At 41.8% G+C, this 14,626-nt stretch overlaps 1 protein-coding gene across 6 annotated transcripts in view; it reads right to left on the bottom strand.

The window, feature by feature from the left end:
- Positions 1 to 14,626, bottom strand: part of LOC143023655 (tetratricopeptide repeat protein 23-like) — a 625,055-nt gene that overhangs the window by 409,165 nt on the left and 201,264 nt on the right. The gene's annotated exons all lie outside the window — the stretch shown is intronic.

Here is a 14,626-nt window from a genome sequence, read left to right as displayed (position 1 = left end):
ATAATGTCCTGTACTTGAGTTGTAAAAGGCAACAAAAACGAAATAAGGATAATACTTGGCATTCTATTCTCTGTAGCCCCAAAGGGGACATTTGTTAAAAAAAATAATAATAATAAAAAAAAAAAATAAAGGCATAAGAGTCTGGGAGGAATTTTCCAACCAGAACCCTTAGATTTGGATCTTTTAATTTGTGTAGATGTGGTACAGATGAGAGTAAAAGGAAATAGATAGGTGGTATGTTTGTGAGATGAAAAATGGATGTGTTAGCACTGAGTAAAACTAAGTTGAAAGGGAGAGGCAAGTTTAAGTTGGGAGGTACTCAGAACTGAAGAGAGGATGAGGGAGAGAAGGGGTGGCTATACTAGTAAGTAAAGAGATAGGTAAACAGGTAGTGGAGTGGAAGGAGGTTTCTTCAAGGTTAATATGGATGAAGGTGAAACTGGGAAGGGAGATGTGGGTTTTTGTAAGTGCATATGGGCCTGATAATGAGAAGAGTGTAGAGGAAAGGGAAGCTTTTTGGATAGATTTAAATAAGAGCATAGAGGGTTTGGGGAGAAATGTCAATGTAGTAGCACTGGGAGGTCTTAATGCTAGGATAGGAAATGAACCAATAGACAGAGCAGTTGGGAAGTATGGAGTTCCAGGAAAAAATTGTAGTGGAGAGTTGTCTGGGAGTTGATGATAGCAAATACAGTCTTTAGGGAAGAAAGTCAAGCATAAGTACACATGGGAGAGGATGGTGGATGGAAGGGTGATAGATAGGGCATTAATGAACTACATAGTAGTAACCAGAAGAGTGGAAAGAGTTTTGGATATACAAGTTCTATGGGGAGAGAGTGGGGGAATATCAGATCATTCTTTTGTGGAAAGTAAGTTGAGTGTGGAGGATATATAGAGAAAGAGGAAAAGGACTGAAGGTAGGGAGGTGCTTAGAGTTAACTGCTATGAGAAAGAGAAGGAGGAGTACAAGAAGCTGAGAGAGGAGTGGGAGAGAGTGAAAAATAAAGTAGAACATGAAGTGGAGGAGGAATGGGGATGTTTCAAGGAGATAGTCACAAGCTGTGCAAAGTTGGTGTGTGGAACAAGGAGGATGAGAGGAAATACAAGAAAGGGTAGCAAGTAGTGGGATCAAGCAAAGAAGGTTATAGAAGAGAAGAAGCGAGCATTCACAATTTTGATGCAAAATACAATGAGTGAATCATATGAAAGGTACAAAGAAAAGAGAAGTAAAGCATAAGATAAAGGAAGAAAAGAGGAGACCAGATGTGAAATGGGGAAAGAGTATGACAGAAAATTTTGAAAGTAATAAAAACATGTTTTGGAAGGAATTTAAGACAGGAAGAGAAGGCGAATCAAGAAGAGAAGAAAAGGTAAAAGGTGCAGATGGAGAGAGGATAATTAATGGAAGAGATGCAGTAAGAGAAAGATGGGCAGACTATTTTAATGAGTTGCTAAATGTGAAGGAGGATAGGGAGGGAAAGGTAGTAGCAGTGGGAAGCACTAAGAAAATGACATTGATGAATGAGGAAAAGGAGAAGAAATAAGGAAAGATGAGGTGAAAGCTGTTACTACAATGATGAGAGCAGGTAAGGCACCTGGGTCACATGGGTGTCATGTGGAGTGTCTAAAAAAGAGAGATACAGTAATGGAGGACTGGCTGGTGAGGTTGCTTAATGTTTGTCTAAAAGAGGGTAGATTGCCAGAGGACTGGAGGAGCACCTGTATAGTTCCAATTTACAAGAGGAAAGGGGACAATTGTGAGTGTAGTTGTTTCAGAGGGATCAGCTTATTGAGTGTAGTTAGGAAGGCTTATGGGTTTTGATTGAGAGGATTAGGAGAGGAACAGTGGGAGTGATAGATGAAGAACAATGTGGGTTTACAACAGGTAGGGGTTGTGTGGATCAGATTTTTGTGGAAAGATATGTGAGAAAGCTAGAGAAAAAGGTTTGGATATACATATATATATATATATATATATATATATATATATATATATATATATATATATATATTTTTTTTTTTTTTTTTTTTTTTTTGGGGGGGGGGGGCTTTATGGATTTGGAAAAGGCTTATGACAGGGTAGACAGGAAGGAACTATGGGAGGTATTACAGATATATGGGATAGGAGGAAAGCTGTTAAGAGCAGTCAAGAGTTTTTACAAAAGTAGTAGAGCCTGTGTTAGAATTAGAAATGGAGAGGGTGAGTGGTTTGAGATAAAGGTGGGACTTCATCAGGGATGTGTTATGTCACCCTGGCTGTTCAATTTATACATGGATGGGGTGGTGCGAGAGGCAAATGCAAGGGTAACGGACCAGGGATTGGAGATGGTTAAAGAAAATGGAGAAAACTGGAGGATAAGCCAGTTGTTGTTTGCTGACGACACTGTCCTTGTGGCAGGATCAAAGAAGGGATTAAGATAGTGGCAGAGTTTGAGAAGGTGTGTGAAAGAAGAAAGTTGAAGAGAAATCTGGGTAAAAGTAAGGTGATGAGATGTATCAGGGGAAAATGTGGCAGCAGACTGGAAGTGAGTATTAAGGGAGAGAGACTGGAGGAAGTAGATAGCTTTAGATACTTGGGTGCAAATGTAGCAGGAAAGGGAAGAGTGCAAGTGGAGATAGAATGTACATTGAGAGAAGCAAGTAAATGCCTTGGGGAATTAAAAAGTGTAATGAGAAATAGACATTTAGGAATAAATGCTGACAGGAGATTGTTTTTACCTAGTTGTATCTTATGGGAAGAGAAATGATGAAACTTTTATTACTGCTACTATGCCTCTGTTATGCTGTCCTCCAACCCCTTGTTGCTGTCCTGTACCATTTCTCTGAATTTCATTTCCTTGTTTTTCACCTACCCTGTGGTGGGAGGAAAGGAATACTGCCACCAAGTATTTCCACTTGGATCGTAAGAGGCAAGAAAAATGGAATGGGGATTGGGACAAGGCATCCTTCTCCCTGTAGCCCCACAGGGGACATTCCTAAAAAAAGTAAAGGCATAAGAGAGTCTGGGAGTTTTCCAACCAGCACCCTAAGGTTTGGGTCTTCTAATGTGCGTGGATGTGGTACAGATGAGAGTAAAAGGGAAGAGATAGGTACTATGTTTGTGAGAAGAAAGATGGATGTGTTGGCTCTGAGTGAAACTAAGTTGTGAGGGAAGGACGAGTGTGAGTTTGGGAGTGTAATTGGGAGGTTATCAGGAGTGAAGAGATGGCGAGGGAGAGAAGGGGTGACTATACTAGTAAGTGCAGAGATAGGTAAATGGTTAGTGGAGTGAAGAGAGGGCGAGGGAGAGAAGGGGTGGCTATACTAGTAAGTGAAGAGATAGGTAAACAGGTAGTGGAGTGGAAGGAGGTTTCCTCAAGGATAATGTGGATGAAGGTGAAACTGGGAAAGGAGATGTGGGTTTTTGTAAGTGCATATGGGCCTGGTAGTGAGAAGAGTTTAGAAGAAAGGGAGGCTTTTTGGATAGATTTAAATGGGTGCATAGAGGGATTAGGGAGGAATGTCAATGTAGTAGTACTGGGAGACCTTAATGCTAGGGTAGGAAATGAACCAATTGATGGAGTGGTAGGGAAATTTGGAGTTCCCAGGAAAGAATCGTAGTGGAGAGTTGATGGTGGAAATGTGTCTTGAGAGTTAATGATAGCAAATACAGTGTTTTGGAAGAAAGTCAAGCATAAGTACACATGGGAGAGGGTGGTGGATGGAAGGGTGGTGGATAGAGCATTATTGGACAATGTAGTGGTAAATAGGAGTATAATAGTAAGAGTTAAGAATGTACATGTCCTAAGGGGAGAGAGTAGGGGAATATCATCACCTTCACCTGTCTCCCACCTGTATAATCTTTGCAGCCATAACAATTCTTCTTGAACCTCTTAATCGTCTAGCTGCCATCCTTTCAAAATCTTTATTACACATAAAATTTCTTTAATACATGTGTTCTTGTCTATATGTGTATATTATGTCTTCATGTTCATTGTACTGGTTTATTTTTATGCTTATTCCTACAATGTTGTATAAATACTACCTGTTCAATTTATACATCGCTGAGGTCAGCGACATAGCTGGCCGAGCATTTATTGTATAAATAGTAATAGCATTTTTGTATCCATGTAAGAATTGCAAAAGTGATGCGTAATTGGAAGTCTGTCCATATGCGTGTACAGACACTCCTTTACTTACGTTCATTCGTTTTACGTTTTTTCGATTTTATGTTTGAACTGACTGTAAAAAAAAATTGTAAAAAAAAAAAAAAAAAAAAATTGAGTGAATTTTTTAGTTTAGCGCGCTCTCCGTAGTTCAAACGATACTTACGCATGACACTGCGTCCATTGTTTACATGGCACAAACGACAGACTGAACGTGCCTTGCCTCCTCCTCCTCCTCCTCCTCCACCATCTCAATTTATGTTGCTTGAATTTAATTTATTTGAAATTAATGTTATTATTTTACAATGTTGTGTGTATTATTAATGATTTAGGGGTGTTTTATAAGATACGGTAATAGAATTTATGGATGTATAGTACAGTAACAACTTACGTTCATTTTCAACTTACGTTCGGCCGTTCAGAACATAACTAAAACGTAAGTTGAGGAGCATCTGTATTTACCTATTTGTAATATATGGGAGGGGAGCTATGCTCGTGGTGACCCATCTTTGTATCTCTCCGCATCAAGTTTTAACTTAAAATTTTGTATAGTGTTTGCACATAACGTTTTGTTGTCTAATTTGTTCCGTGTATTTATTGCTCTGTGTGAGAAACTGTTCCTTTTCAAGTTTTTTCTATAACTATCCTTTATCAGTTTTTTTCCGTGTCCTCTCGTTTTACTGTTGTCCCACACTAACAAGTCGTTCCTGTCTAAAACTTCCATTCCTTTCATTATTCTGTAGATAGTCAGCAAATCTCCTCTTTCTCTTCTTTGTTCCAAAGTTGGTAGTTTCAATTTGGACAGCCTTTCCTCATATGTTAGGTTTGCAAGAGTCGGTGATAGTTTGGTTGTCGCTCTTTGTAATCTTTCTAGTTTCTTAATAGTCTTTTTGTACTGGGTGTCCAAAGTGATGCTGCATACTCAAGTTTTGGTCATATTAGTGTAGTTAGTATTTTCTTTATCATTTCTTCATCCATATAAGCAAATGCCACTTTGATTGACCTCAATAAGTTGTAGGTTTCTCCGAATATTTTATTTATATGCTCATCTGGTTTCATGTCCTTTCCAATCATCACTCCAAGATCTTTTTCCGAGTTTATAAAATTGTTCTCGAAGTTCCAGGAAGAAGTCATAAATTATCATTCCTGTTTATTTATTCATCATTTCAATTATTGTAATGTGAAAGTGGAATGAACGGAAAATAGATTATCCTTATAATTTATGCTTATTAAATTATTATTTTGAGTGTCCATTGTTTTCTGTGTGAAAGGGAATAAATTAAACAAATTGAGCAAATGGTAACTGTAAAAGTATATGCCAAGTAAAGGGACACACAGTTGTTAGCAGTTGTGTACGTATGCAGTGACCAATAAACAGTGACAAGGAACTTAAGATTCTTTATTGCTCACCAAACCTATGTTCAGTCTTAAATGACACACGTTTGTGGTGCATAATCTTCCTTGTCTGAACCCAAATTGTCTTGGATTTATTATATTATTTTCTTCCAGGTGTTTTACCCATCTATTCTTAATAATTTTCTCACAAATTTTGGCTATCATGCTTGTTAGTGAGACCGGTCTATAATTAGTTGGTTCTTTGTTTCCTCCTTCATATATTGGTACAATGTTAGCATTTTTCCAGTCTTTGGTATTTTTCCTTCTATTTTGTCCATTATTTCTTCTTTGCATTCTTTTAGAATCCAATTTGCAATTCTGTCCAGGCTGTGCAATTTCCTGACATCAAGGTTTGATAAATGTTCCATTATTTCTTTTTGTATTTACCTATTTGTAATATACGGGAGGGGAGCAATGCTCGTGGTGACCCGTCTTTGTATCTCTCCGCATCAAGTTTTATCTTAAAATCTTGTATAGTGTTAGCACATACTGTTTTGTTGTCTAATTTGTTCCATGTATTTATCGCTCTGTGTGGGAAACTGTTCCTTTTCAAGTTTTTTCTATAACTATCCTTTTTCAATTTTTTTCCGTGTCCTCTTGTTTTACTGTTTTCCCACACTAATAGGTCATTCCTGTCTAAAACTTCCATTCCTTTCATTATTCTCATGGAGGGAGATTGCACTTCATTTCCTTCGTCCCGATATTGTGCCTTCTCTCTAGTGAAAACCAACTTGACGTGATTATTTATGACTTCGGCCATTTCTAGATCTTCTGTGTATTCTATATTTCCCCGGCATAGTTTCACCCTTTCCTGTTTATTTTTAAGTTTACTATTCACATATCTATAGAATAGTTTGGGTTGCTCTTTGCATGTCTATAATGTCTTTTTCATGGTTCTTTTTTTCCTCTCTTCGCACTTTTACATACTCATTTCTATAGTTTATATATACTTGCCATTTTCCAGGTTTTTTATCTTTTCTTCATCTTTTCCAAGCTTTATCTCTTCTATCTTTTGCTTCACTGCATCTTCTGTAGAACCAGCATTTAATATACACTCTCTCTTGTTTCTGTCTTGGTACGTGCCTATTCACTCCATTATAATCATCCATCAAGATATCCCATTTCTCTTCCACTTTTGTCTCTTCCATGTAAAATTTTTCCCAATTTGCATTCTGAAGGATTTTTTTTTTTACTTTTCCAAAGTTCGTTTTATTGTCCAACAATCTTCCTTTCCTATGCTTTTCATTTCTCTCCATGTATATTTCTTTACTTCAGTCTCAATAAGTATATGGTCACTGAAAATCCATGTGAACAAGTTGTATAGACACGGCAAAGGAAACATGGACTGGAGGTGAAGCTTTATTCCTGACGTTTCGTCTAACGACTTTCTCAAAGGAATGAGCATACTAGAAACATACAGAGATTATAAACCCGCCTTATGGCTCAAGGGGGTGTACGAGCGTATAGCGCTGCGTCCTGATTGGCCCGCTGAGACAGCCAATCACGAAGCGCTATCTTCGCTGAAGATTTGGCCCAGGTGAAGCTCCCAGCCTTATTGTTGATATTCGGACGAGTGGTGATGTACGCAGCTTCTATAGATTTTCTGATCTTCTTATCCATACCTTCGTGTAGAATCTCGGCTCGGTTCCATTGTGGGAGGTGCCCAGACTCGTCAACATGCACCACCATTGCGTTGGTGAGTCTATGGTGACGGAGGTCGGCCTTATGCTCCCTGATTCTAGTGTTAAGGCCCCTCTTAGTCTCTCCGTAGAGGGGCCTTAACACTAGAATCAGGGAGCATAAGGCCGACCTCCGTCACCATAGACTCACCAACGCAATGGTGGTGCATGTTGACGAGTCTGGGCACCTCCCACAATGGAACCGAGCCGAGATTCTACACGAAGGTATGGATAAGAAGATCAGAAAATCTATAGAAGCTGCGTACATCACCACTCGTCCGAATATCAACAATAAGGCTGGGAGCTTCACCTGGGCCAAATCTTCAGCGAAGATAGCGCTTCATGATTGGCTGTCTCAGCGGGCCAATCAGGACGCAGCGCTATACGCTCGTACACCCCCTTGAGCCATAAGGCGGGTTTATAATCTCTGTATGTTTCTAGTATGCTCATTCCTTTGAGAAAGTCGTTAGACGAAACGTCAGGAATAAAGCTTCACCTCCAGTCCATGTTTCCTTTGCCGTGATTATATGGTCACTCTTTCCAATTGGTGTCTTCTATTGAATTTTATTCACAAATTCAGGTTCTGTTGTAAACATTAAATCTAGTCTCGACGGCTCATTATTTCTGCATCTGGTATTTTCACTGGCCCACTGTGTCATTGTATGCTCCATGGTCATGTCCAGTAATACATTACCCCACAAGTCTTCTCCGCCTTTCACTGTCATGTCCTCCCAACAAATTTCTCTGCAGTTAAAGTCCCCCATAATTATCAGGTTCCCTCCACCCATTAGTATCTCATTTAATGAATGCCTTGTATCTTCTAGCATTTTCATATGCTCATTCTCTTTCCAAGTGTTCATGTATTTATCTAGTATTATACAGGGAGGGGAGCTCTGCTCATAGTGACCCGTCTTTGTATCTCACATCTAGTTTATTCTTAAATTCTTGTATGGTGTTTGCACACACTATTGTTTTGTCCAATTTGTTCCAGATATCCACCACTCTAGTTTTTTTTTTTTTTTTTACCTCTTCTATAACTATCCTTTTTGAGTTTCTTTCTATGTCCCCTTGTTTTTCTTTTATCCCAAATTAATAAATCTTTTCTGACAAGGATTTCCATGCTTTTCATGATTCTGTAAATGGCCAATAGGTTGCCTCTTTCTTTTCTTTGTTCCAGGGTTGGTAGTTCCAGTTTAGACAATCTTTGTTCATATGTCAATTTTGAAAGTATTGAGGCCATCTTTGTCATTGCTCTTTGGATTCTTTCTATTTTCCTTATATTATTTTTTTATACTGGGTGTCCATAGTGTCTCAGCATACTCCAATCTTGGTCTTATCAGTGGGACTATTTTTTTTTTTTACCATTACTTCATCCAAATATTTAAAAGCCACCTTTATTGATCTTAACAAATTGTAGGTTTCTCCAACTATTTTGTTTATATGCTTATCTGGGGACTTGTCTTTGGTGATAATTACTCCTAGATCCTTTTCGGAACTTTCTTTACTTCCTTTGTACTGATTTTATATTATCCTGATATTCTTTTCTTACTTTTTCCAAATTCTATTATACTATATTTCTTAATATTGAAGTTCACTTCCCACTTTTGACTCCATTCCCAGACTTTGTCCAGGTCTCTATAGCGATTCAGTCTTTGTTCGTACTTTCTTTAGTAGTTTTGTGTCGTCTGCAAAGAAATCCATACAACATTCTACACCTTGATCCATGTCATTTATATATATAGCAAACATTATTGGAGCCAATACTGAACCCTCTGGGACTCCACTTATCATTTCTTCCCAGATCAAGTTTTTATCTCTGAGCACCACTGATTTTTCTCTCATGCAAGAAATCTTCCATATCTTTCAGTAATTTTCCATGTACACATGCTGTTTCAAGTTTTCTTAATAGTTCTTTGTGTGGTACTTTATCAAATGCTTTTTTTAAGTCCAGGAAAGCACAGTCTGCCCATCTGTCCCTTTCTTGCATTATATCTATCAATCTTGAATAAAAACAAATCAGGTTTTTGGCACATAATCTTGTGTGTCTAGAACCAAAATGCTTTGGATTTAGTATACTGTTTTCTTCCAGATGTAGTCCATCTACTTTTGATGACTTTTTCACAGATTTTAGCTACTGTACTTGTAAGGGAGACAGGTCTATAGTTTGTTGGGCCTTCCTTGTCTCCCCCTTTATATATTGGCACAATATTGGCATTTTTCCAGTCTTGTGGTGCCTTTCCTTCTTTGAATGAGCAATCTATTATCTTATATATATTGTCCGTTAGTTCATCTATACATTCTTTTAGTATCCAGCTTGCAATTCCGTCCTAGCCATGTGATTTTCTGACACCAAGATTCATTATTTGGTCACTTATTTCTTTCTGTGTCACAATTATTTCTTTCATGGGGGGGGGGGAATCTTTCTCCCTTTCCTTCATCCCAATTGTATTTTCTTTTGTGAATACAGATTTGAAACGTTTGTTCATAATTTCAACCATTTCTATATCTTCTATATATTCCATATTTCCTTGACATAGTTTCACTAATTCCTGTGTATTTCTAAATCTACCATTTACATTTGTGTAGAATAATTTAGGTTGATCCTTACATTTGTCTATTCTGTCTTTTTCATATTCTTTTTTCTTCCCCGCTTATTTTTACAAATTCATGTCTTAGTTTGATATATATTTGCCACTTACCCTTTTTTTTTTCTCTTTTCTCCATTTTTTCCAAACTTTGTCTCTTCTATCTTTTGCCTCACTACATTTTTTGTTGTACCAGCACTTAATGTATACCTTTTCCTGTTTTTGTTTTGTTATTGTGGTGTGAGTGTGAGTGTATATGGCGCGGACAGGGACGGACGGCTGGCACCCCCTCCCCCTCCTTCGGGGGGGAGGGGGTCAAAGAGCACGAGCGCTGGTATCCTCCTTCCCACCAGAGGGGGGAGTGCCCTCGCATCGACGTGGGTGGACAGTGCCTGGGAAGGACCGCGCGTGGGTGGTGGGGGCGAACGTGAGTGTAAGGGAGGTAGACACACGAAGGATCGGTTAGGCTAGTATTAATGGTTAGGAGGTAGGGAATTAGGCTACATTTAGACTAGGTGAAGTGGAGTGTGTGTTACAAAGGAAGAACAAGGACCCACCCAGAAGCAACCGAAGAACCGTCATCATCGACGCACAAGTAAGTACTGTTAATCACAAGCTATCTAGGCCCCGCCAAAATGACCGCACCTGCGAGTGGAAACGAGCCGTTCAAGATGAACAGTATCACCCTAAGGCCGTTTGACGGGAATGGAGATGTCTCCATGTGGCTGACGAAGGCGGAATTGGTCGCGGAGCTGACGGGAGTAAAGGATATGGCGAGTTACATCGCGCTAAATTTAGAGGGCGTGGCCTTATCCGTCTACATGGAGATGACAACCGAAGATCGAAAGGATGTGGGAAAGGTGAAGGAGAGGTTACAGGAGGTTTTCGGTGAGAGCCCCTTCGAAGCGTTCTGTAAACTACAGCGAATGCGGTGGACAGGAGAAAAGGTTGACGTGTTCGCCAATGACATCAGGCGATTGGCGGGCCTGGTTAATCTCGAAGGCAACAGCCTGGAGATGGTAGTGAGAATAGTTTTCGTGAATGGGTTTCCAGATTATATCGACTGGGCTGCAGGCAATGGAAAATGCAGCAAAGGTAGACATGGGCGAACTGATAGCCCACGCCAGGCTCCTGACTAAGGCTAAGGATGGAGGGCCGATGGGGGCTGTAGCCAGAGAACAGCCACAAAGGAGGATACAGCCGCCCTTGGCGGGAGAGGGCGCGCGGGCCGGAACCGTGGCCACTGACGCCTACCGAGAAAGGAGAGCGGGTGAGCTCGGGGGTGACTACAACGAATGGCGTGGGCTGTTGCGGGTCCGTTGTTACGAGTGTCGGCGACTGGGTCACCTTGCGAATCCTGTAGACGGTACTGGAGAAGACTGAGACGATGAAGAAGGGCACTGACTCGTACCTCGACGACATACTGGTGGATGGTAGCATAGTATCAACGTCGAGCGTGGTGGAACATTTGGCTCGGTACGGATTGACAGCTAAGGAGCCGGAGCCGTTGGAGGGAGGAGCAGAGTTGGGACTGCGACTGGAAAGGAACGGGGCCGGAACGCTGATGTTTAGGCGAGGGAACGAGATCCCGAAGGTGACGGACGAAATGTGTAAGCGAGAACTTTTCTCCCTTTGCGGCAAATTAGTGGGCCACTACCCGATCGCCGGTTGACTCCGTACGGCGTGCAGCTACATTAAGAGGAGGGCGGGATCGAAAGATTGGGGAGAGAAGCTTGATGAGGACACGCTAACCATGTTACGCGACGTTATCCAGAGGATGATGCACGATGATCCAGTGAGGGGACAGTGGAACGCGCCCCAGCAGAGCCATGGCGTAGTGTGGTGCGACGCAAGTAGTATAGCGACCGGCGCCGTCTTGGAGATAGGGGGCGTGGTAGTCGAAGATGGAGCGTGGCAGCGGAAGAAGGACGACTACCACCATATTAATGTGTCAGAGTTGGACGCGGTCATAAAAGGAATCAATTTGGCGTTGAAATGGGGGCTGCATGAGATCAAAATCAGAACGGACTCAGCCACGGTAGTGGGGTGGATGAACTCGGTGCTGACGGCTGAGAAGAGAGTACGCACGAAAGTAGCTGCAGAGATCCTTGTGAAGCACCGCCTCGGGATCCTGAGGGAATTAATCGACGAGTTCGGCATGAAGATAAGGGTGAGGGAGGTATCCTCGGAGACGAACAAAACAGACGCGCTAACCAGAGTAAAGAAGAGCTGGCTGAAAGAGAAGGAAAAACAGGACGAGAAGAAGCTCGAGGTGTGCGCCGCTGGGTCCTTTCGTGCGAAAGAGTTGCACAAAACGCATCACCTAGGGGTCGATAGATCATTGTTCCTGGCAAGGAAGGTTAACCCGAACATATCGAGGGAAGAAGTGCGGCATGCGGTGAGGGCGTGCGCCCGCTGTCAGTCCATAGACCCCGCCTACAGACCGCATTCAGCAGGGGAGCTCTGCGTAGAAGAGAACTGGAGGCGGCTGGCGATTGACGTAACCCACTATCAAGGCACCAGATACTTATCGATGGTCGATTGCGGGCCAGGGCGGTTCGGCATTTGGCGAGAACTGAAGGCGGAGACTGGAGAAGAGATTGCACGGGTGATGAACGAGGTATTTTTGGAGCGGGGCCCAGTGGATGAAGTCCTGATGGACAACGGCACGGCGTTTCGGTCGGAGGCGTTGAAAGGTACATTGGACAAGTGGAACACAAGACGCTTCTTCCGGGCAGCGTACCGACTGAGCAAAAATGGGATAGTAGAACGACACCATCGTACAATTAAATCCATGGCCGAGAAGGCGCGAATACTGCCGACGGAGGCAGTTTTTTGGTATAACATATCCCCCAGGTCAGGCCAAGACGACCGCTCGGTTCCGCAAAAGGCCGTGTTCAAATACGATTGGCGGCATCTGCTGAAGGGGCCGGAACCGCCGGCCAATGCCGAAGAAGGCCCCGCCTCAGTGCAGGTGGGGGAGGAGGTATGGGTGAGACCAAAGGACAGGAGGTGCACGTCACAGTGGACAAGAGGGACAGTGACGGAGGTGAACTCACGGAACAATGTTTCTGTTAAGGGAGTGCCGCGGCATATCTTGAATGTTCGGCGTGTAGTGAGTGAAGGAGAAGACGAGGAGGAAGGCCACGGAGCGACAACGAATGAGGAGGGGGTGTCTCGGAGACCCCACCGCGACAGACGCCTGCCAAGGTGGCTGCAGGACTATGATGTAGAGGAAGGAGAGGACGAGGAGTAGGTTGATCTTGAGATCAAGGGGGGGGGGGTGAGTGTGAGTGTATATGGCGCGGACGGGGACGGACGGTTGGCACCCCCTCCCCCTCCTTCGGGAGGGAGGGGGTCAAAGGTCACGAGCACTGGTATCCCCCTTCCCACCAGAGGGGGTAGTGCCCTCGCATCGGCGTGGGTGGACAGTGCCTGGGAAGGACCGCGCGTGGGTGGTGGGGCGAACGTGAGTGTAAGGGAGGTAGACACACGAAGGATCGGTTAGGCTAGTATTAATGGTTAGGAGGTAGGGAATTAGGCTACATTTAGACTAGGTGAAGTGGAGTGTGTGTTACAAAGGAAGAACAAGGATCAACCCAGAAGCAACCGAAGAACCGTCATCATCGACACACAAGTAAGTACTGTTAATGTATTTATCCACTCCTTAATTATTTCTTTTAATATCATCCATTTCTCTTCCACCTGTGTTTCTTCATTAACCTGTATGGTGCAAGGCAAATGTTGTATATACTCCCCCTGCCTGTGTCGGAACCAAAATTGATTGATTTTTTATTTTTGCTTAAATCAACTCAAAAAGATGCAAAACCAACAAATCTTGCTTATTTTGATTCAACCTAGCCTAGAAGTGGAATAACTGGGTCGATTTTGTTGTTCTATGCATGTAAAAGTTTGGTAGAACATCTGGTGACTTTCTGTCCTAACGCGGGTTGAACGAGGTCATATTTTTGGGGGGAAGCTTCATTAGAATTTCAGAGAGTGAAGAAATTTTACATTTTTGATCATTCAAGTCAATGTACAGTTGCCCATGATAGTCTCACACTTACAGAAAACATGTTTATAAATAGTTTTTGTGGATTTTTGGGTTATCACCTTGTTATGTGGTAAATTGATTTTTCAGTACAGTATCTTATTTTTATATAATTTCATGGAGGATAGGTGATTGTGGTGTTTCTTATTGTTTTGGTAAATATTTTAGTAAGCATCCATTACACCATTACTGCCCAACCATATTTTGTGCTATGCATTTATTACAAAAATTGGCAGTGTGAAATTGCCAGTTTTATACATCTGAATATGTACTAAATAGCACCTGCCTAACTGTCGAAGTACAACTTCATCTCCTCATACTTCATTTCATATACCAGAATTGCCTAAATTATGTCCTAAAGTCTGATTTTATACCTCAAGTTACCCCCGAAAAATTGCTGCGAGAATTGCCAGTTTTGTCAATAGATAAAAAAATTTGGGTGATTTTTGTAGCAAATGAATAGGGCTACTTGGTCATTACCACAGGTTTGACCCTAGACGTAATGCCTATTTTTGGCAAATTTTGGAAATTGCGGTATACGATGTATACTGCCAACACTCAATCCACAAAACAATTACAGCATACGATGTATGACGCTGACGCTGTACAGGTTAAAGAAGTTTTCCCAACTCACTTTTTGAAAGAATTTTCTGAGTTTCCCAAAATCTGTTTTGTTATACATCAATCTTCCGTTTCTGTGTTTCTCATTTCTTCCCATATATATTTCCTCTTTTATTTCTAGCTCAAGTAGTATGCAATCACTCTTCCCAG

The sequence above is a fragment of the Oratosquilla oratoria genome, unplaced genomic scaffold, assembly GCF_046742065.1.
Source record: "Oratosquilla oratoria isolate Oo_2021 unplaced genomic scaffold, ASM4674206v1 SCAFFOLD54, whole genome shotgun sequence".
Lineage (NCBI taxonomy): Eukaryota > Metazoa > Arthropoda > Malacostraca > Stomatopoda > Squillidae > Oratosquilla > Oratosquilla oratoria.
This window is presented reverse-complemented; position numbering and strand designations above follow the sequence as displayed.